Here is a 24,283-nt window from a genome sequence, read left to right as displayed (position 1 = left end):
AGAAGTAAAGCTGTCAATGTTTGCATATGACATGATACTATACATAGAGAATCCTAAAGACGCTACCAGAAAACTACTAGAGCTACAATGAATTTGGTAAAGTAGCAGGATACAAAATTAATGCACAGAAATCTCTTGCTTTCCTATATACTAGTGAGGAAAGATCTGAAAGGTAAATTAAGGAAACACTCCTATTTACCATTGCAACAGAAAGAATAAAATACCTAGGAATAAACCTACTGTAGGAGACAAAAGACCTGCATGCAGAAAACTGTAAGACACTGATGAAAGAAATTAAAGATGATACAAATAGATGGAGAGATATACCATGTTCCTGGATTGGAAGAATCAACATTGTGAAAATGACTATACTACCCAAAGCAATCTACAGATTCAATGCAATCCCTATCAAGCTACCACTGGCATTTTTCACAGAACTAGAACAAAAAATTTCACAATTTGTATGGAAACACAAAAGACCCCGCATAGCCAAAGCAATCTTGAAAAAGAAAAACGGAGCTGGAGGAAGCAGGCTCCCTGACTTCAGACTATACTACAAAGCTACAGTCATCAAGACTATGGTACTGGCACAAAAGCAGAAATATAGATCAATTGGACAGAATAGAAGGCCCAGAGATAAACCCACACACCTATGGTCACCTTATTTTTGCAAAAGGAGGCAAGAATATACAATGGAGAAAAGACAGCCTGTTCAGTAATGGTGCTGGAAAACTGGACGGCTACATGAAGAATGAAATGAGAACACTCCCTAACACCATCCACAAAAATAGACTCATAATGGATTAAAGACCTAAATGTAAGGCCAGACACTATAAAACTCTTAGAGGAAAACATAGGCAGACCACTGTATGACATAAATCACAGCAAGATCCTTTTTGACCCACCTCCTAGAGAAATGGCAATAAAAACAAAAATAAACAAATGGGACCTAGTGAAACTTAATTGCTTTTGCACAGCAAAGGAAACGATAACCAGACGAAAAGACAACCCTCAGAATGGGAGAAAATATTTGCAAATGAAGCAACTGACAAAGGATTAATCTCCAAAAGTTACAAGCAGCTCATTGAGCTCAATGTCAAAAAAACAACCCAATCCAAAAATTGGTAGAAGACCTAAATAGGCATTTTTCCAAAGAAGATATACAGATTGCCAACAAACATATGAAAGAATGCTTAACAGCGTTAATCATTAGAGAAATGCAAATCAAAAGTACAATGAGGGATAACCTCACATTAGTCAGAATGGCCATCATCAAAAAATCTAGAAACAATAAATACTGGAGAGGGTGTGGAGAAAAGGGAACCCTCTTGCACTGTTGGTGGGAATGTAAATTGATATGGCCACTATGGAGAACAGTATGGAGGTTCCTTAAAAAACTAAAAATTGAACTACCATTCGACCCAGCAATCCCACTATTGGGCATATACTCTGAGTAAACCATAATTTAAAGAGTCATGTACCACAGTGTTCATTGCAGCTCTATTTTCAATAGCTAGGACATGGAAGCAACCTAAGTGTCCATCAACAGATGAATGGATAAAGAAGATGTGGCACATATATACAATGGAATATTACTCAGCCATAAAAGGAAACAAAACTGAGTTATTTGTAGTGAGGTGGATGGGCCTGGAGTCTGTCATACAGAGTGAAGTAAGTCAGAAACAGAAAAATAAATACTGTATGCTAACACATATGTATGGAATCTGAAAAAAAAAAGAAAGGGTTATGAAGAACCTAGGGGCAGGACTGAATAAAGACACAGACATAGAGAATTGACTTGAGGATATGGGGAAGGGGAAGGGGAAGGGGAAGATGGGATGAAGTGAGAGAGTGGCATGGATATATATACAGTACCGAATGTAAAATAGATAGTGTGAAGCAGCCATATAGCACAGGGAGATCAGCTCCGTTCTCTGTGACCAACTTGATTGGTGGGATAGCGAAGGTGGGAGGGAGACGCAAGAGGGAGGGGATATGGGGATATATGTGTACGTACAGCTGATTCACCTTGTTATACAGCAGAAGCTAACACAACTTTGTAAAGGAAGCATACCTCAATAAAGACATGAAAAAAAAAAGGCTGTAGGAGGCTTTAGTTTACCTATTATATTCCTTAACAGTACGTCAGGTCAAATATGGGACCATGGGCTAGGCAGAGCTGCAGATCTTTTTTCTGCCTGTAGTCTCTCACTTTATCTCACCCCAACCACTGATAGTTGGTCAGTTGTCCAGGCAGGCAGTATCATGTGGTGGTTAACTATAAGGACTCTTATAGCAGACAATTCTGGGTCAGTTTCTGTCTTCACCCCTTCATGGTTCTGTGGTCTGGGACATCACTACATGAGTATTAGGTACGTAATCTGACCATATGTGGTCATTATGAAACTTAAATGAGATAATGTGTGTTAGTGCTTAACTCACTTAGCCTATGGCAAGTGCTCAGTAAACAGTGGCTATCTAGGTTACTATCAGAAACAGAAACAGGTCATTGAATACATACTATAAAAACCTAGAGAAACCATTGAGATCATTGCAGTAGAGGCAGAATAACAATTAGCAACCATAAACAAGGTCTGCTGGCTCCTAGTCTAGTGCTTTCTCTAATCTTCACCATCCCACAGCCTCATCTGTGGCAAGACTTCAACACTACTGTTCGGGATGTGGGAAACCTCCTCTGTCCTATGTAAGCCTCTCTTCTGGAGCAAATGAGTATCTACAGTAGCAAAAGAGATAATTAGCCCAGTCCTCCAAATGAGAGAGCAAGTAACAATAAAAGGGAACCATTATAAAGATCCAAAAATGATATATACCTCCACAGTAGGCTTTCGCTGAAAAACTTCCAGGTTACAGTAGTGATTCCACAATTGTCACAATAGGGGATGAAAGGACACTTGAAAATCATTGCTTCTCAGTCAGAGAATGTAAGGAATTTTTGCCAGTATTTCCTTCTGTGGCTTTCTTCCTCCTTCCCTCCCTCCTTCCCTTCCTTCCCTCTCTTCCCTCCCTCCTTCCTTCCTTCCTTCTTTTCCTCCCTCTCTCCATCCTTCCCTCCTCCCTCTTTCCCCCTCCCCTCCTCCTCCTTCTTCTTCTTCTTTTTGTTCTTCTTCTTCTCCTTCTTCTCTCTCTCTTATTCTCTCCCTCATCTGTCAATCACATACTTTCAAATTTTAATTAATTAATTAATTAACTTACTTAATTTTAAGGTTTACTGACTGGGCAACAGCCATTTCGGTTCTCAACTACATTTCCAGTTATTTTCTAGGTCAATGCAGCCCCTGGTCTTGAACCAGGACCACAAACCCTATAACAGAGGCTGGCCTAGTTTTGAGAAGTAGAGCACTACCCCTGATGGAAATGACTGCTCCCTCCCCTGATCCTGGAGCTCAAGTCTCATCCCTCACTTAACATTGACAGCCTGGCCTCGTGGATTTCCCTCCGTTCCTTCCATGAATGAAGACATTCATGTCTTCACAACTAAATTCCAAGCCATTGAAGAGCACAGATCCTGTCTTTCTAACCTCACCAGCATTGCCTGGCCCAATGTCTTGCATATACTAGGGCTCACTACCCAGAGGTTTGGCTTAGATCAGGACTCTTGGTCATCCTTGCCACAGAGACAGGACCAAAGACACCTCAAGGCAGAACCATGACAGTGTTGCACTTTGATAACCAGCTACCCCTGGAAAAACTCTTCCTCAGTAGAACAGAAGTCTTTATCCCACCTTTGCAGGGGCAACCATTCTGTCTGGTGAGGAAACGTACAATGTCCTTGCTATCCACTTCTGCTGATCCTGAAAAACAATACAGTATTTCCAATAATGTACATTAATAGACAAAATTCTTTATGTGTCCCTCCATCCTTCAGGATGATCACATTAAAAACATTTTTTTCTAGTTTTATTGTGAAATAGTTGACATACATCACTGTATGAGCTTAAGGTGTACAGCATGATGATTTGACTTACATATGTTGTGAAATGATTATCACAATAGGTTTAGTTAACATCCATTATCTCATATAGCTATAATAAAAAGAAAAAAATTCTTGTGGTGAGAACTCTTAGGACCTACTCTCTTAACCGTTTCCCCATGTATCATACCCATGTTAACTATCGTCATCATGTTGTGCATTACATATCTAGTACTTACTTGTCTTGTAACTGGAAATTTGTACATTTTGACCACCTTCCTCCAATTCCTCCACCCACAGGTTGTTCACAGTTTAACTGTGAAAAAGCCCCTGTTAAATTCAGACAAATGAATGGAGTGATAATTATGGGAATTTCAGGTATCAGTGATGTTTTTCTTTTGGGGATCGTGGTGTGTGGGTGTAATGTGGGATAGACAGCTACAGAGGGTGGCTGGGGAAGGGGATCTTTCTGCAATTTCTGAATTTATACCTGTAGGTGACCACTTTCTTGGACAAGATACCTAGAGGAGTTTCCCTTTTGGATCATGTTTTGGCTTTCCTATGGCACTCTTATCCATTGCAATTAAAATTCTTGACCTTTTCCTGGCTAAGTAAGGAACTGAATGGAAAATATGGGATGGAGGGTTTTTGTTGTTGTTTGTTTGTTTTTGCTTTTGGTATCTGTGATTATTTTTTCTTTCCTGGGATACTAAAGAAAGGCTTCACCCTTTGTTTCCCATTCAATCCCCTTCCTTAGCCAGCTATCTTCAGCTTTTGGCTGCCTTGTCCTTTATGGGATCATGACGTTTCCTGGGGCAGGTCGAAGAGCACTTGATTAGGTCTAAGATAGCACCCTAAGCATAGTAAATTTATTTTAGAGTTTGAGTTATTTTGTTACCTACTCTGAGCTCTGTCTTCTGGAGGGAGTTCACGATCTCTATTCGCTGACTTGACATTTCCCTGCCCTTTCCTCATTCCCAGCTCTTCTTTCTGTCACTCATTACTCTGATTCCAGAGTGACCTACTTGTGTTTGGGCTTTTATTCTTGCACGCTTTACAGTGACATCTTTTATTTTGCTATATAGAATCATCTGTCTTTAAAGAATTTCTCTAGTGTTCCTGTCTCTTCTGTGGAATGTAATTGTCCAGGCCACTTCTTTCCCTCTCTCCACTCAGTCTTCTCATAGAGCCTCTCTCATGATGCTTTCAGGAACCCTTTGCATTTCCCTGACTGCTCATCACCTTTCCACCTTATTACCTGATCCATCTCATCTTTCCTTTCTCAATGGGAACCATGCTTACTGCCATTCTGAATTACTGGAGATTCCCTGGAAACACCCCACCCTTACATAACTCTGAACAGGTAATCTATATGCCTGGAATAACTTCTAGGTCCCCTTCTTCAAGAACTTTCTTCTGCAGACACAACTTCCCTCCTTACCTGATCCCACTAGGGTATTGACCGACTCTGTGAATTCCTCTGCAACCTGCAAGTGTTAGATAACTCTCTCCTCTGATCTTTCTTTTTGACCATCTTCTTATATCCTACTGTTTCCTTCACACTTAGTCCCTGGTAGACTATATATACTATCACTTATCCCAGGATATCTTAATGACTTATGTGCCTGTCTGCTTATTGAGCAAAGACCTTGTCTTTTTCAACTTTGTACCTGGTCCATTTACATCCCTGAATAAATAAATGAATGAACTAAGGTGATACACCAGCTATATCTGACTATCTTGATGACTTCTTAGTGATGGAGTGAGAATTGTTAAGGGAGAAGGAAGCCTTGAGTCCTGGACAAACTCCCATTAATTCCATGTTAGTTTTTCTCTAGGGCTAGAAGCAAAAGACTGTGGCTATCCCTAAGCAGACAATTTGGTAAAAAATGGACTAGTTGAAAACATATTGGACAAAGTAACTAATTGGTTAAGACTGACCATGGGGACAACAAAATGAAAATTTCATTTCATTGGAATTTTTGTATTTTGACAAAATTTTGTGCTCCAAGTAGATGATATTACAATATCATACATACTTTTAAGCATTATTATCCATATTCAGGAATTTTAAGGGGTTGTGGTTCAGTTTTGTGAACTTTGAAGAATCCTTATAACTTTGTGTTATGGCCTTACAGTCCTTTTTGGGTGCAGTAAAACTACCAATATACCATCTAGTAGTTGGTAACATTGGAACCATTCATTTGCCCTATTTCTGTCAAGAAATTAAATTTGAGCAATAGTCAATAGTTACATAATCAAAACATTTCCAAACCAGTAGAGATATATTTGACTGAAAATTAGAAATTTTTAAATGTCCAATTTTGAGAAATGAACAAAATGCTAAAAAAGGAAGGGAAAAACTTGGGCCCTAATTGGGCCTCCTTCCTCTCACTCCTGAGGCAGACCCTGGGGCATTCCTATGGAACTCAAGGGCTCTGAGCAACCTAGTTTGAAAACCAGTGACCAAGCCCAACCTTCTCATTTTACAGATGCAGAAAGTAGAATCCAAAGAAGGCAAGTGAGCCACAGTGCAAACCTAGGATTTCATATTTCCAGGCCAGTGATAGAAGGAAGAAACCTGCCTTGAATCTACACTCACTTTTTCTGAGAGGAAAATATGTGGTATCTTTACTTCACTAGATGTGAGTAGAGTTGTCTACCCAGAGACTGTTCTTTAGGCCCATTTAAAACACGTTGAGTAAGTAGTCACTCTGTACAGGATGCATGACCTCGCTCTGTGCAGGGAAATGCCCCAGTCATTGGTAGAACACATCTGTGGGAGTCCACACACATGACTTTGGTTTTTACCCATGTTCTTAGCACACCTGTGAAGTCATGTGTGTCATGTCCCCTGTCTGAGCCTCAGGCTTTTATTTTTAAGATAAAGGGTTGGGAGATATCATTTCTGGAGTCCCTTTGGTTTTGGGATTCTGTGATGTTAGGAGACATGAGACAGTTTTGTAGCTGCGTACTCTCTTTATGAGGGGTCCCATTCCATTTTCCTAGCACAGAGGGATGCATAACCAATCTTCTCAGTTTAGACTGTCTTACAAAAAGGTAAAAATTCATTTTGTTATAAAGAAAATTAAGAAAATTTGATTTGTAAAGGAAACATGGGTTTAATCTTTTCATCTTAGGCTTGCTATGGGATTCTCTGGGACTTGAATGATGCTTTCATTTATTAATGTATCTTGAGTGGATGATCATGCTAGGCTCTGGGCCAGGGACTAGGGGCTAAAAAGGTGAAGAAGACTTGATCCTGACCTTAAGAAGCCCACATTCTTGTGGGAGAAAGATTCTTATAAACAAATATAATTCTTAGAACCAAGGTAGGATATTCATAGGACAGTGATAAAAATGACCAAGTACTTTATATGCATTCTTCTACAAGTCCTCTCAACTATTAAACCCATTTAATAGATGAGATATATAAGGAGTAAGGAAATTACTGCAAAGGTGTAGGTAGGTAATGGTGTGGTTTTGAATTCAACAGAGGCCATGAGCATGATGGTAGGACAAGCCTCAATATGCTACCTTGCTTATATTTTCCTTTTATAGGATTCTGGCTACAACCCTCTTTCACATAAAGCATCAAGTTGATACAGTTAGTTATCTATTAGATCAAGAATAGATGCTTAACATTTGTGACAACATGGATGAACCTAGAGGACATGCAGAGTGAAATAGGCTAGACATAGAAGGACAAATACTACCTGATACTGCTTATAAGAGGAATCTAAAATAGTCAAACTGAGAGAAGCAGAGTAGAATGGTGGTTATTAGGTGTTGGGGGAAGTGGGAAATGGGGAGTTATTAGTCAAAGGGTATAAAGTTTCAGTAATGCAAGATGAAAAGGTCCTAGAGATCTACTGTACAGCATAGTGCCTATAGTTAATAATATTGTATTGTATACTTAAACATTTGGTAGGAGAGTAGATCTTATGTTAAATGTTCTTATCACATACACAAATAATAATAATAAAGAAGGTGAGAGGACACTTTTGGTGGTGATGGGTATGTTTATGGCGTAGATTGTGGTGATGGTTTCATGGATGTATACATATTTCTGATCTCATCAAGTGGTATTAATTAAATAAGTACTTTTTTGTATGTTAATCATACCTCAATCAAGTGATTGAAAAAAAGAATGGGTGCTTCATCTAAGAATAGCCTGTCTATAGACTTGGCTAGTAGTCAGTGGGATAGTCTGGCACAAAAGCCATGACCAATGGTGGCAGTAGAATTAGACCTTGTGACTTGAGGAACTTGAGAAATAGAGAAAGAATTAGATAGAAGTCATAGTGAAAGTTGAGAGGACATAGAGAGAAGCAGAATCACTGTGTGGTGGAACAGTAGGGCTGTGATCAATAAATTCTTGATGGCTAGATACCTTGGTTTCTAGAAGCATGTTGGATCCTGAATGAACTTCACATTCCCCAAGCAAGTTCTGACCACTTTGAACCTTGCTTTGAGCCAAATCTCCATGGTCAAGATTCTCATCATCTTCATTTCTACATGTTATCCCCCAAATCCTCTTTGCCTGAAGTAAACCAAATTATATTCTGGTCCTTGCAACTGAGAAAGCTCATTTAAAATTGGGGTTGAGAGTAGGAACAAAATTTAGGAAATTTTCTTAAGGAAAAAAGCTGATGGGATTTGATAACCAATTTTTATCATTATTGATTATTCTCGAAAGCTAGAGGTATTAGAAGAGAGGAGGCCACTACATTTTTACAACAAACCACACAGAAACAAATCTGACGCGTGTGGTTTCAAACCATTCAGAGTCTGAATTTCCAGCCAAATTCAGGAGGCAATAGACTAAAGAAATATCAGAGAACATAACAACCAGCAGCAACATAAAATGGAAAATGCATCATGAGAAATTAAAAGAACTGGTATGGTTTGGAGCAACCACGATTGAACTCTGCAAGAGCTGCCTTTGTTTCTCTGCCTTAAAGTGTATTTGTTACTGCAGATTAATAGCCTCGTGTTTGGGTAAGAAATGACCCTGGATCACTCTTCCATTTTAGGAACCACAGGTGTTGTTGTACACATTCTGTTTATAATCCTAGGGGTGAGTGTAAAACGACACCTAACCAAGAAAACAGTGACCATGGACCAGAATGAGCTTTGCAACATTTCCTTCCTAATCATTCCTACACAATCAGATGCATGATAATGAACACAAAGTTCCACTGTCTACGTGGAATGCGAATTTTAAATAAAAATGAGGGCATGAGTGTGTGTGTGTGCATGTGTATGTGAAAAAGAATTTAATTTAATGTGACTAATCTACTCGTGTCTTGCATATTAAGTAACATTCAGACTTCACCTCATTGAAGGGGCCACTAATTTTGAAGAATGTAGATTAATAAGGCTCCTTGCTTAAAAAATGAGCTTCAATATTTGTGTGAATCATAGAGTCAAAAGAAAAAATCGATGGGCTATCGACTACTGGGGATGATCACATTCATTTTGCCCTTTGTGGTTGGTGAAATCCATGCTGCAATTACAGAGACAGGCTGGCAGCAAAGAGCCTCAGTCGGGCTTTCAGCTCCACATTAATCCAAAACTCCCTATTTTAATGCAGATATAGATTGCCGCCAGTCAATAGCTGACTACTTGAATTGTGGAGTAGCACTCCATGCAGCTCAGGCAGGCCTGAGCTTACAGTATTTGGGAATTTCAAAGCTTTGCTGTGTGAACCAGCATAGCTAAGGCTCGAGGGGAGGTGTGGTTGTGCTGATGCTGTTGAAAAGATCTGTCTTTGGGATCTAAAACACAGATAATAGCAAATTCAAGGTGGGCGGGTCATAGAATCATAGGATTGTAGAGCTGGAAGGGCTCTCAGAGGTCGCCTGGTCCAGCTCCTTACTTAAAGATGAGGAAATTGAGGTCCTCAGAGGTTAACTAACTTGCATGTGGTTACACAGCTAGTCAGCAGAGAACCCCATACTAGAAAAAAAAGAGGTGTCCTCTTGGGCTTTTTGCTACTGTACATGGGTTATGAAAAATCAAAATTTGCTTTATTTACTGGGTCATACATGTGTGTGCATGCAATAGGAGCATAACTGAATAGCTTTTATTTAAGCTATTTTTAGTGTTCAACGATCCATGAAACGGGGTAGTGAGGAAATCCTTCTCACCACTGGGAGTATGTATGCAGCAATGCCAACATTAAAAACTGTTACAGCTGAGGGAAGAGTGGGATCCTGTGTTTGAGGCATTAAGTGGGACATGATTTTAAAAAATGCTTTGTAAGTGGTAAGGCACTATACCCATGTTAGAGTTAAGGCTTATTTTAAGGCATACATTTTTAGGGGCAGATTTCTATTTCGTGCAGTATTTCGATTGTTACTTACATCAAACTACACTGCTAATGCATTGAGAATGAGGAACAGTGTCTTGCCTCTGTCATCAGCAAATAGCATAATGCTTCGCATGTAGTAGGCGCTCAGTAACTATTTGCTGAATGTTGAATGTTGTCTATCTAAATCCTTGTAGTAAGCACCTTGTACTTAAAGTGTGGTTTTGTGGTCCAGGAGCATCCACATCCACATTGCCTGGGAGTTTGTTAGAAATGCAGAAACCTGGGTCCCATGCCAGACCTACTAAAGCAGAACCTGCACTTTAACAAGATCCCTAGGTGCTTAGCTGACTCATGAAAGTTTGAGACACCTTGCAATAAGCTGTTCTGAGCCAGGTTTCTAATCACTCAAACCCTATTACAATGAGTTTAGGTATAGAGTCTGCACAGGAGGTGACAATGGTAGGTGGTCAAAATTTTCCCAAATGAATGGCCCTAAAATCGTCCACACACCACTATAGGATGGTTTTGTGTGTGTGTGTGTGTGTGTGTGTGTGTGTGTGTGTGTGTGTGTGTGGTCCCCTAGTCAATGGAGGGAACAGTGAGTTTACCTCTCCCATCTCATTCCTAACAGGAGTGTGTTTTCAAGCAGAATGCACCACTAAATGATGGTTTCTCTCTCCCTAACTCATATAATGTAATTTGAGTTAAATGCATTTATGATGAGCCTTTACTGTCCACGGGAAATATTTAAGAATAATGATGTGCTTCTTAGTGTTATGACTTGAATATATTTGCCCAGTTGAACATGTTCAGTTATAATAGCTAGTCACATTGAAATCCATGGTTTTCACCCAGCTATGCTGCACATAACTGGAGAATTATAGTTATCTTCTTTCAATTGGAATTTTGAAACAAGGTGATGGGGCATGAATCATCAGTCGCTCTCTCACAATGCCCTTCATACCAGTGGGCTTTGTAGGTTATTTATTGCCTGAGTAGCTCCCTGGATGCCACACATATCTTGAAAGAGTCAGAGAGTGGCCTTGCCTGAAGAGCTCTGAATATGAATCCCATGCTCCTTCTGTACGTATCTGTGGGACCCGAGCTGATGCTTGAATGACCAGACCTGGGCTCCAGCAAAGAGCTTTATCATCAAGTTTTTCTGTCTTCTTACATGATCCAACAACAGAAAATCTGATTTGAGCCGAGGCTGAGCCAAGACTGGCATAGGGTGAGAGTGTCCCCCTGCCCTGTTCTTGCCCTGGGTCCTCTTTGTCTTCCACTCTGTTGGTGTTAGCTTTGCGACCTGTACTGAAATACTTTGAGAAGGCAGGTACATGGTTGACGAAGTGAGGGTCATCTGTCTCAGTGATAGGATGATCAGAATTTAGCCACTTAAATGGGACGTCCTAGCAACAACCATGAACTTACTTTCACTAGCTTTATAAATAACTCCAGGACTCTCTGGGTGTCCATGGAGAGGAGTGAGTTTGCCCTGCAGAGAAAGCACAGGGAGAATTGATCAGGAATAAAAGAGTTTGTCTAAGGGCACGTCTGATCTCTGCAACTGCTGCCCCCACGTTTCATCCCCGCCCTAATCTTCCATCTCTGCCCTGCACTCTGCTGTGCCTTTTTCTTTTTCAGGCTCAGTCACTTTTGTAAAGTCTCCCTCTTGTCTTCCTTCTCATGCCTGCCTCTTTAATTCTCTAATAAAAAATTGATGCAGTCTGGGCTGAGCATGCTCACTAGTTGTAGGCAGGTTGTGTTTGTAAGTGGGTAGCTACAGCAGTATCTCTCTATGGTGTTTCTATTGTTTACATGAGAGTAATTCACCCGATCAGCAAACAGATCAGCTGGAAACCTCTTGCCTTATGACAGAACAGATCAGTTCAAACCTCACAGTTTACTGGAACATATTGCCAGGCGGCCTAGCTTGGCTGCGAAGAAAGCCTCTTCTGTTTCCACTGGTGCTGACCAGTTCATCTCAACAGCTTGCTTTTAGATACCAGCGTATATCCTGAAAAAAGAATAAAAATTGGAGTTGGCCTACACTGTGCTGACTTTTAACCAACCATGACTCTGCGAGTGGACAGCTTGCTTTAGGGAAATAATTTGCCCCAAGCAGAATTTAGACATTGTTTTGATTGAAGCAAAGGCAATGCTGCATAATGGCATGGCCACAATCAACTTTTTTGGCTGTAGTTCCTATAAACAAGATCAATATCAATGTCATTATTTGTCTCTTTTTCCACTTACACGCTTGTAAGATTGTGGTTAAAAACCAAGATGTTTAAGATGAATCTGTTATTTAATTCCTCCAGTCCCAAATTTCCATGGAAATGGATGAACGAATCTGGAAATGGCGGTGTGTGTGAAGTAAGGGAAAGGCTGGAAACTTTAAGGAGTTTCTTCAAGCCAGGCTGGGATTACTGAATCGAGGGGAAAGAGAATTAATCTGCGATTGGCCTGGGAAACAACTGGAAGGAGCCCTTCAGTAGATGCCACTGGAACATGTATCTCATAGTGGTAGGGACTGCGGGCCTTGAAGCAGTTGTTAAGGGTCTCGATCATAAGAGCACCTTGGGGAAAGGCATGATGTGCTAGGGTCCAAACAGAGTGAAGTACTGTGGACTGGACTATGTACATCCAGTTCTAATTGGCCCTGCTGGAGTGGAAAGGAATGCCAGTGGAGAGTGGGGACTCTGTATTAACAACCTTCGAACTATCTTAACAAACAGAGAAGACTCTTTTACCTAGTGCTGGAGTATAGCTGTCTCCTTTCTACTGGCAACTGGACTGGTGATCTAGCAAAGTAAAAACGATAGGATTTCTAAAGTTTTCCCTCATTCCTTCATCTCGTGTGAAACATGCAAATAGAAGCCAGCAGCATGTCTGCCAGACTCCATCTCAACTCCCAAGACAAGCATATGTTCTTATGTCTAAAGAAGGAACAAATTGAGAAATAATTGTGTACATCAAAGGATCTAGTAATAAATAGCTAACACTTATTGAGCACTAGCTGTGTGCCAAGCCCTTGACATAAATTGACTCTTCTAATCCTTAAAACAATCCTAAAATCTGGGAATTATACATAGATCACACTAAAGTGAACAGAGTTCCCTCTGAGGTTAAAGAACTTGTTCAAGTAAGTAGCAGAACAGAGATTTGAACCTAGTTTTAACTCCAAAGCCAATAAATGATTGGGAACAGAGCAATTACCCCTCAGTAAACAAAGCTATAGAAAGAAAAAAAAATAAGAGAAAACTTTAGAAAATCTCTAATTTTTATTATCAGTGAAATTTAACAATGATATTTTCAAAAGGTGATACTAGTCAATCAGAGAAGATTGCTTTAAGACAATTAAAAAACCCGTAAGTGACAAAATGAAAATACAAAGGAAGATGTGAACTGAAGATTTGTTATAATTAACAATAAGATACATAGTGAGTGAAGATGAAAGATAAGTCCAAAAAATTTTCCAAGAATTTGGTGAAAGGATACGATTAAATAGGGACATAGAATAGATAACCACATGAAGAATGAATCCCAGCGTTTCTATATACATGTAATAGGGATTCTAGATAAATGGAACAGAACAGATGGAGGAAATGCACTGAAAGTTAGTAGAAGAAAATTATGTGTTGAAAAAAGACATGAATGTTTGGATTAAGTATGCTTCCCAACTACCAGGCAAAATTTATGAAGAGAACCCCTGTGAGATATATCCTGGTGAAGTTTTTTAATTTAAAGGAAGTAAAATGTTTCTATAAGAACATAGGAATTAAAAACAGCCTGTCTAATAAGGCAAGTCTGGCATCAGGTTTTCCCAAAGAAATAGAGCAATGTCTACTAAGTTTTGGGTGAAAAAGACATTGATCCCAGAATTCTATATCCAGCCATGCTCACATTCACATGCGAAGGCAATGGAAAGACATTTCAGACACCCACGTTCTCAGAAGTATGGGGACCTTGCAACCTTTTTTATATAATCCCTTGAAGAAATACTTGAGTTGAATGAGAAAAAGAAAAAAAAACAAAACAAAAAACAACCAAGATCTGAGGAATGTGACATACAAAAATGTATCTTAATCTGTGAAACCTCTAACATTTGGCACTGTTCACGTAACATTCATTTATGTCAATAAAATTTTGTGAAAACATCAGAAATAATTTTCTCAAACTGTGCTTTCCAGTAGAACTTTTCTAAGATAAATATCCTCTGTGCTATTAGGGCAGCTACTATCCATATGTGACTGTTGAGCGCTTTCAAAACAAAAAGTCAATAATTACTGTGTAAAGTTGAAATGCAATAAAAAACAAACTATGATGGCTCCAAACCCTTAAAACTAGACGATTCTTTAGAAGGTGTTGAAGAAATGTTTAACTGAGTCTAGCAATTTCCTTGATTTCATTTCAGGTTCTTTTTCTTTGATTAAAGTCAGGTACAATTTATCTATCTATCTATCTCTCATCTGTTTCTGTTTGTCTATATATTAATGGCTATAATAATTTTCACTCAAGTTTAATGGAAAATAGATATATCTTGGTGGTAAGATGTTAGGTAAATTTTAAATTTTTAAATGTTTTCCAATATAGCTTGATTTAAAAAAATAATGAGTCAACATCATTTTTTAAAAGGTCATTATATTAAAAAAACAAAATGAAACAAAATGAAAATAACTTCTAAGGAGTAGGAGATGTTCTTAGGATTGTGATCCTTTCTTATTTAATCCTCATAGGGTTTAGTTGTATGTCTTAAGAGATTCTGTGTTGCTTTGTATGGCACTTGGTCTTTATAAAATTATCTAATTTTCTAGTGCTAGATCTTGAGCTCTTTGAGAAGGAGCTACATCTTATTCACAGGACATAGGAGGCCCTAATTCATACATATGGTAGGTGCACTTCTTGTGTTACTTAGTTCTGTGCTTTGAGGATTACAGACAACACATTAGATATCAAGTTTAACTGACAGACTCTTTTGGAAATTAAGCTGATTTTTCAATAACCCTCAAGGTCAGAAATCTTCTCAATGTTGACCAGCTGTAAATAACTCATAATTTAGGGATCCTGACTTATTTTTAGAGTATATAAACAATACTTATTTTAGCTGCATATCTTTGGGTAAATTACATAATCAAAGCCTTAGTTTCTTCATTTGTAAAGTGGGGACAGTAACAGACCCTAAGTCTTATTGTAGAGGATGAAAAGAGCAGCTATGTAGTTATTGGTGTATAGTATGTCCTCAGTAATTGTTAGCTGTTGTTTTTCTTTGCAGAAGAGGACCGGGAGTGTAGCATAAAGGGCATTAGTCTAGAGATCTGGGTTCTAAACCCAGCTTTGCCTATCAGTAACTGGGTAACTGTTGGGAAACCACTTTTCTTTTCTGGGTTTAATTTCATCTTGTAAAATGAAAAGAAGGGAGTAAATTATCCCAGATGGCTTTTCTGAATCAGTCACTCTGTGAATTTGTGATCAGGATAGTTAGTCCAGTTAGCCGAATAAAAGAAATTCAGGTTGAAAAATGATTGATTTATATTATCTTGATTGTGTCTATTACCCACAATAATGGATGTCCCAGAATAATTGTTCTCCCTTATTTATTTTGACAGCAAAACTTGGCCTAAAAATATGTATTTTTTTTTCTCTGTTCCTTTTATCCTTCCTTAACCCGCATCAGATTTCCTGACCGGTTCATTTCATGTTCTGATCTTCTGAATTAGGATGAAATTTTGTCACTTTAAACCTGTCTCATTCCAATATTATTTACAACTGAATCCAGCACTTTGAACAATCTCCGATTGGAATAAGAAGATCCTCATAAACCCTGCCTTCTTACAGTGTGTACATGGGACCTCATTCTGTAGCTTTTCATTACTCCTTGTTGTGATTTTTTTTTTATTACTAGTTTTTAACAAAACAGAAGGAGAAAGAGAAAATTGTTATTATCCCCTCGGGCATTTCTTAGTTACAGGAATGGAAGTTTAACTATTGGTGGAGACTCCATGGGAATTTGAAATAGTTTTAGTATTTATCCAAACTACCTCTTATCGAAAAAGGTAACCTTTGCCACCGATTTAATAACAGTTGTTCAACTCAATTATGTAAACACTTGGCACTTTTGATCTTTCTGGAGTATTATTGAATTAAAAAAAATGCCCTTTAGCATACTAAGGATAAAATTTATCCTGTCTTTGTATCTGGAAGCATAATGTAATATGAAAGTAAGAAATGTTTGAAAAAGACCTTTCTTTTAGATATGTAAACAATCTAATTTTTAGAAATTAAAAAATTTTTATTTTATTTTATTTTTTAATTAATTAATTAATTTTTTGGCTGTGTTGGGTCTTTGTTGCTGTGCACAGGCTTTCTGTAGTTGCGGTGAGCGGGGGCTACTCTTTGTTGCGGTGCATGGGCTTCTCATTGTGGTGGCTTCCCTTGTTGTGGAGCACAGTCTCTAGGTGCGTGGGCTTCAGTACTTGGGGTTCCCGGGCTCTAGAGCGCAGGCTCAGTAGTCGTGGCGCACAGGCTTAGTTGCCACGTGGCATCTTCCCAGACCAGGGCTCGAACCCGTGTCCCCTGCACTGGCAGGTGTATTCTTAACAACTGCGCCACCAGGGAAGTCCTAAACTATCTAATTTTCACCTTCAGTTATCAATTGCATGTAATTGTGTAAAAAATGAAGTTAGCTGAAGTCTGCTAAGCTATTGTATACTTTGGCTATAATAGCTGGTATTTGTAAAATTTGCTATGTGTTGTTTTAGTGGATGGGGGTCTAACTGCACAGGAGTGAATTAAATACCCACTGTGGTTATCTGGCACCAGGTGAACTGTGGTATCTGTTCTTGAGCTAAAATATATTGATGTCCTTTAGTCCAGATAAGGAGAAGGAGGGCCAAATCACATGGACTATTCATCTTCATTATACAAAAATATTAATTTCTTAAATACTTAGAAACCCTGCAAAACAAGAGTCCCAAAAGTGCATGCTCCCTTATAAATTTATCTCTGATCATTTTTTCACTCTGAAGAATGAATATCATCTTAGGTTTTCCTCCATTTCTGAAGGAAGGTTGTCCAGTTTGTTTCCAGTGGTCAGGAGTGTCCTACATTCCTCTTCCTTGTTCTTTTCTTTTTTTTTAATATTTATTTTTGGCTGCGTTGGGTGTTTGTTGCTGCTCACAGGCTTTCTCTAGTTGCAGCGAGCAGGGGCTACTCTTCGTTGTGGTTCATGGGCTTCTCATTGCGGTGGCTTCTCTTGTTGCGGAGCACAGGCTCTAAATGTGTGGGTTTCATTAGTTGTGGCATGCGGGCTCAGTAGTTGTGGCTCATGAGCTCTAGAGTGCAGGCTCAGTAGTTGTGGTGCACGGGCTTAGTTGCTCCGCGGCATGTGGGATCTTCCTGGACCAGGACTTAAAGCCGTGTCCCCTGCATTGGCGGGCGGATTCTTAACCACTGTGCCACCAGGGAAGCCCCCTCTTCCTTGTTCTCGAGGAGTCAAACTGTTTTAATTCTTCTTCCACGAGCCTTGACATTAACGCAGACTTGCAGAAGAGAAATTAAGAGCATCTTGGTTTGTCTCTCCTTTTCAGTGACTTTCAATTGCCCTTCTCAAAACATACATGGATTACCCTGGATTGGCTTTCTCCTTTGCTGCCTGGGTCTGAATTTACCCACTCTTGTTTCTTGATGCCTGATTTCTCTGTTTTACAATCTGTATCCTTAAAAGGGCTTGGACATTATTATTATTATTATTAGCTGGAGTTTATAAAGTTGTAGTGTAGGTTTGCTACCTGGCTATGCAGGTTTTCTTTCTTTCTTTCTTTTTTTTTTTTTTTAACTTTGCAGACATTCTCAGCCATGAGGACATATGTTAAATTGTAAAATCCTCTTGGATTTTACTTTTAATTTTCTTTCTTGTGACTTTTAAATTTGTGGTTCCCAGTAGGGTTGTGTAACAGAATCACATACACAGATTTTCAAAAATACAAACAGTAAGAACTTCCCATAGAAGTACTGAATTGGAAACTCTAGTCTTGAGGATACAGCCCCAGCATAACAAGTGAGTTGGAATAGTAAAATTCTTGCTCTTGGGAATGTGATCCAGAAAACATGGACACTGCGGCAGAGCTATGACAAATATTATTGAAATAAGGGATTTACCATAGGAACTGGATCTCACACAAGTGTGGGAGGAACTGAGAAAGTGAAGTCTGGAAGGGGAAAACAGTCACTAAACAGTCCTCTGAAGCACTGATAAGGGCAGACAAGTCAAGACTTTCAGGGAAATCAGAGAGAATAAGCACATCTGGCTGTAGAGTGGGCTATACAGGGCAGTTTGTGGAGAGGTCTATGGAAAAGCCACTCTGGGGAAGTTTGTGGCCCCTCAGCCAAGTTCTTGGTAGGAGGACTCTCTGGACTGCTGTTGGTCAGCAGGATCAGCAGTTGGAAATATGAACTAGATGTGTTGCAGAGGAGATCAAGAGCATGCTGGATCCCACCAGCACCCCTGCACGATGTCTGGCTGTGATGGGCCCCCAAGAGCAATGGATTCATTTCACTTCTTCCTTCCGACTCTTATACAGGTTCCTCTTTTGATCAGTTCTCAATCAGACCCACACATGAAAGGAGGTTTTGAGAAATGCAGCTCCTAGTCTTAGCAAAGTTGATGTCTTGCAATGTAGCATGATGGTCACACAGAAAAGTTGTGAAGGAGCAAGAACAATGAGTGGGGAGGGGAACTGGGCCAACAGAGAGAGGGGGAATGCATCACATTTATGAAGAAGCAGAGGCTCATGTTTCCAGAAAGAGATGGTAAGAATGGCTGGTCCTCAAAGCCACCATGGTTTTCAAAAACTTATCAGTTTCAGATTCTGTATATCAGAGTTAATCTCCATTTTTCTGAAGTATTTGAGTGCGTTATCCTGGAAAAAAAAGAACCTATTTATCTAAAACCTGTCTCTAAAATAAAACTGGATAAGCAGTAAAGGGCTTTTAGTTTGTTGCTCAAAGTTTTGTCCTAACTGACTAAAAAATGTATAGTCAGTGTCTAGTATAGCATATACTGGCATATTGTTAGTACTCAAAAAGTATTTGTAGAATGAATGAATAAATGAACTAATGAATGAATATAGGCCATTGGATGTTCTGTCAGTTTTTGTACACAAATCAATAAAACTGTGTATCAGAACACAGTGTGTTAGACCCTCCATCAAGCTAAGCAGGCGCTATGAGTCAGTTTGTCAGGAACAGTAATTACCTTTGTTGAGTCTTCTTTGATATTCCTTGGTGTCCAGTGTCACGCTTTAGATAAGAAGGCTCGTCAGAGTTAGGTGAGCTGTGTGGAGCCCAGAACATTCTGAAGACTGTAGGCAGATAAGGCAGCTAGATCAAAGGCATTAGTTTCCTTACCTTACTACTTGGAATAGTTGAGCTAACTAATTCTAGAGGCTTTGTCTAGAATATTATTAACTTTGAAATGCCTTACTCAAGCATTTTGTTGAAATGGCCTTTTAACTCTAGGGTGATCAGTTTTTCTTTTATGTGAAATTTTATTGCATACTTGGGCATATAGAATGTGAAACCATGTGAGTAACACACCTTCTTCTTTATGCATTTCCCATATTATAATTATCTGAAAGGAACACACTTTGAGCCTTTATAATTCACATCTTCCCCTTTGTTACTGTGGTATATGGGAAGGTGAGAGGAGTGAGAAACATACATGGGATGGTGCAGAGAAAGAGCTGCTAGCTTCCCTTTCTTCATTAAAAACTTGGCGAAAGCTGTCTGGACTTGTTGTAGAGAAATATGATCCAAAATATAAGTCTGAAATACAAATAGATTCAATTCTTCAATATTAGACCAAAACCAAGTTTGGAGCCATGAGGGTTCAGAGCAAAACCAACTTTTCTCACTCAGCTCTTGGCTTGAGAGTACAATAGTGCATGGTTTGTAAAAAGTCACATTGAACTATACACATCAGAGCTGGTGAAGGGAATTTACCAAATAGACCTCAGATACTACACTGCATGGTATATATTCCTTCCAGAGAAAGTTCTTAAAATGTCTTCTCTGAATTTTTGCTTGTATTTTGGTGCCTCTTCATACAATTAAAAGTGTTTTGAACTTGCTTTCATAAATATTTACTCATTTGGATCTTACGGAATTAAAACATAGAGGACATTTAATTACAATTATTTTCCCCAAAACCAAATAAAAAGTTTACAAAATCACAAAATTTCCTTGTGAGTACAATAAATTCATGCAATCATTTAATGTCCTATTCATTTCTCCCCCATCCTATTAAGGGTTTGTATCTTGTGCCATAGTTGTGTATTCCAAAGAATAATGGAGGAAGGCTGGAGGGAGTTCCAGAAATAATGTGTCTATGAAGATTCTTCTCAGGTGGAACAAGACTTGGGCTCCATGAGGTAGGGCTGGACTTGTAGGGATGGCTATCCTGTGTCTCTTAATTTCTTCTTATTTTAGTTCTCCAGTTTCCTTTTATTCTGGAAGTCCTTTCTCCTCCGGATTTACCATGGCTTGCTACTGTTTGTCCTAGGGTGAGGTGTCCACATGGGACACAATATTCTAGATGTGTCTTGGTGTAGAAACCAGAGGAACTTGTAGCAACTTTGATGTATCTCCTTCAATTCTAAATATGCATTAGGCATTTAAAATTCTTTTCCATGCCAGAGTTATGGCCTACATTGCACTTACAGTTACCTCAGCTCTCAGAAAGAATATTTTTCAAGCAGAGGGAAGACTGTAAAATTTTGTAGGTGAGAGTCCATGGTATGCTCAAGGAACACTATGGTTACTGCACTGACTGAATTGACAATTCCTTTCAGTATGTTACAGATTTGTTGAGTAAATCTAACATGAATATTTGTTGAATATGTCTAAAATGTCTTCATCAATTTTGCTGACAAAAACATGGATTACAATAGGTCTAGGCCCTACGGCATATCACTACAAATGCCTTTTCTTGTTGATTTTGATTCTGATCAACACTTTAAAAGAAAAGATATTTGTTCAGATATAAGTTTTCCTAACTGTATTGTCACGATCCCTAACTTCTCTGTCTTTATCACAGGATGTATGAAAATCCATCATATATTATGCTAAAATCAGGATAGTAATACCCTATAACTACCCTGGGGCTCAGCAATTCCACTCCTAGGTATTTCTCCAATAGAAATGAAAAAACATGTCTATTAAAAGATGTATAAGAATATTCATAGAAGGTTTAATCATAGTAGTCCCAGACTGGAAATGACCCTCATGTCCATTAATTAGAGAATGGATAAATAAAATGTGGTATATACATACAATGGAATACTACTCAGCAATAAAAAGGAACGGACTAATAATATATGCAACATGATAAATCTCAAAAACACTAAATGAAAGAAGCCTTATACAAAAGAGTACCTACTATATGAGTCCATTCATTGGAGTTCTAGAACAGCTGAAACTAATCTATGGTGCAAAAAAATCAGAGCAGTGATTGACTCTGGTGTGGGTAGGATCAGGTATTGACTGGAAAGGGCACAAGGAACTTTCTGGGGTGATGGTCGTGTTCTCTATCTTCACAGTGGTTTGGGTTAGACAGGTATATGTGTAAACACATCAAGGTAACCACCCTGATGGTAGTTTCACCCTGATCAGGAAATGAAATATCACAGTGTGCCTGAAGGATCTCCTTGTGCTTGCTTCCAGTTACTACCTCCCAAGATAAACATTGTCCTGATTTTTAACACCATCAGTAATAAGACTTGCCTGTTTTTGAACTTCATAGTGCCTGGCAAGTATGGCTATTTAAATATTAGATCTATTCTCTTAGCCTTTTCTTCTTCCTAGTCACAACACCTGAAGAAGGTACTGCAATACTTAATGTATCAAGTGGTTTAATGAAGCAAATTCTGTCTACCTGACCTCCATGAAAAGTCAGCAGTCCAGCTCACTGACCAACTGATCTTCCACACATCTGGGTCTTTGAGCTGAAAGCTAAAATAGCTGTTTGCCTGATTGAAATGTCCATGTTCCATTCAGATATTTAGACTTTGATTAGGCACTCACTAAATGAGGCATGTGAGTGCAAAAGCATTCCAAACTGAGCAGATACAAAGAAATATTATCCTTTAGAACATATTTGATCCTTTTTTATAACCCAAGAAAACATAAATTTGACTGTAAATATTATCTAAGTATGTCCTTTAAAAGCCAAAGGAATGTCAGATACAATTTATTTTCCATCAGAGCAAGCTGAGACATTAAGTGGCAATTCTACTTCCATTAGCTAAATCTGGCAAATATGCAACTGTTTAAAGGCATTGTCGATAGCCATTGCACAATTAAGTATTTGTATGGATGCCTTATTAAATTACACTTTTCAAGTAGGCATAATAAACTAGGAGTTCACTGTACAGATTTTCATGGGGAAAGTCAGATCAGTATGGGATTTATTTAGAGTGAATTTAGTGCACTGACTAATGAAGTAAATGTCATATGTTTTGACCAAATCTTAATTTCCTTAAAACTTTTTTTTACGGTCAAGAAACAGCAAAACAAAATCCCTGCAAATATAATTGCCATGATTTATAACATTACTGAAACCATTTTATAATTGTGATTGTCTTTGTAATAACAAAACCTATTTTGTTTTAAACAGAGAGCATTGCCCTACACAGAGGTTTCTAATCTTCCTGTAACAAGCTGATACTTCTTCCAGACTCTAAGATCCCTACAGGGGCTGAATGATAGATGGGTGAATGGAGAGGGGGATGATGGAGAAAGGTGATGGAGGAAGAATTAGGAAAGGAGGCTGTGGAGGAAATTGTTAAGCACTAGCTAAAGAAGGCTTTGAGATCTACTGGGGGATCCTCATCTTCTGGATGGACCCTTCTGCATCTTGTCTGCAAAGCAATGTTAACTAGAAAGTTTTTTGTTTAGTGATACATTGGTCTCTCTTTTCCTTTAGTCATTGGATATGGTTCTCGTCACATAATTCTTAAGCAATGGTTATATCTTTCTCGGTCTGGTATCACATTAGTTTCTATATAAAAATAATTCACCCATGTCCTCTTTCCCCATCTACTCAACAAACTTAAACATATTTGGTTCCTGATAGGCCTTTAATTGCCGAGTCTTCCAAATAACAAAGTTTCTAGCTCTATGGTTTGTTTATAGAACACTTAGTGATTATTTCTAATTCAGTCTGAATGAAATAAGTGAATTTTTGAATTCTCTTAAAATATTAGATGATGGTATGTTGTATAGTAACTGTTTGGATACATAGCCGAATTTCTATAATTTTCATCTGGCTGTTTGATGTTATATAAGGACAGTTTCTATGCCTTTCTTGTTGCTAAAATTTCCAGGAAGAATAGTTTTGCTTTCCAGTTTGCCATAATGTAAAACATAATCTTGGGAATAGTTGCTCTAAAGGAACATTTCTATAAGATAGACTGTATTTGGGATCTTTTAGGGGAGGTTCTTCAGGGAATTATGGTAAATCTTTTTGTAATGGAAAGAATCACTTCAGTTTTCCTCTCCTGAATACCTTTCATTTTCATTTGTTGAAGGTGAGAGTATGTTTGTACTTTGAAGTTTTTGAATGCTGATTATAATATTTAATTGTTTTTACTGTGTTTGTCTGGGGTGATGACACATAAGGAAACGTAGGCACAGATGGATTTTTTTAAAGTGACCTCCTATATAGGTAGAACTAGGATTAGATATCAAGACTACTAGTTTTAGATACCAAATAGACACCTGTATTACTTCTGTGTTACAGTTCTAAAAAAGTTGTGATTCTTTGAATCATGTAAAAATCTGCCCAGGCTTTTTCAGAATTTTCTAATTTTTTAATAAATGGTGTCTTTTTATATACAAATATACAGGTTTTATTATTCTTACCACCTATTGTCATATTCAAAATACCTGAGGAAAGGAAGGTGGTAAGTGGCAGAGGAAAGAACTAGGTGGGAGGTATGTGTTATAGTCGAAGACCCACCACTAACTTTGAAAACCTG

Source organism: Neophocaena asiaeorientalis, unplaced genomic scaffold (assembly GCF_003031525.2).
Source record: "Neophocaena asiaeorientalis asiaeorientalis breed wild unplaced genomic scaffold, Neophocaena_asiaeorientalis_V1.1 scaffold391, whole genome shotgun sequence".
Lineage (NCBI taxonomy): Eukaryota > Metazoa > Chordata > Mammalia > Artiodactyla > Phocoenidae > Neophocaena > Neophocaena asiaeorientalis.
The sequence above is the reverse complement of the archived record's forward strand: the minus strand, read 5'-3'. Positions refer to the sequence as shown.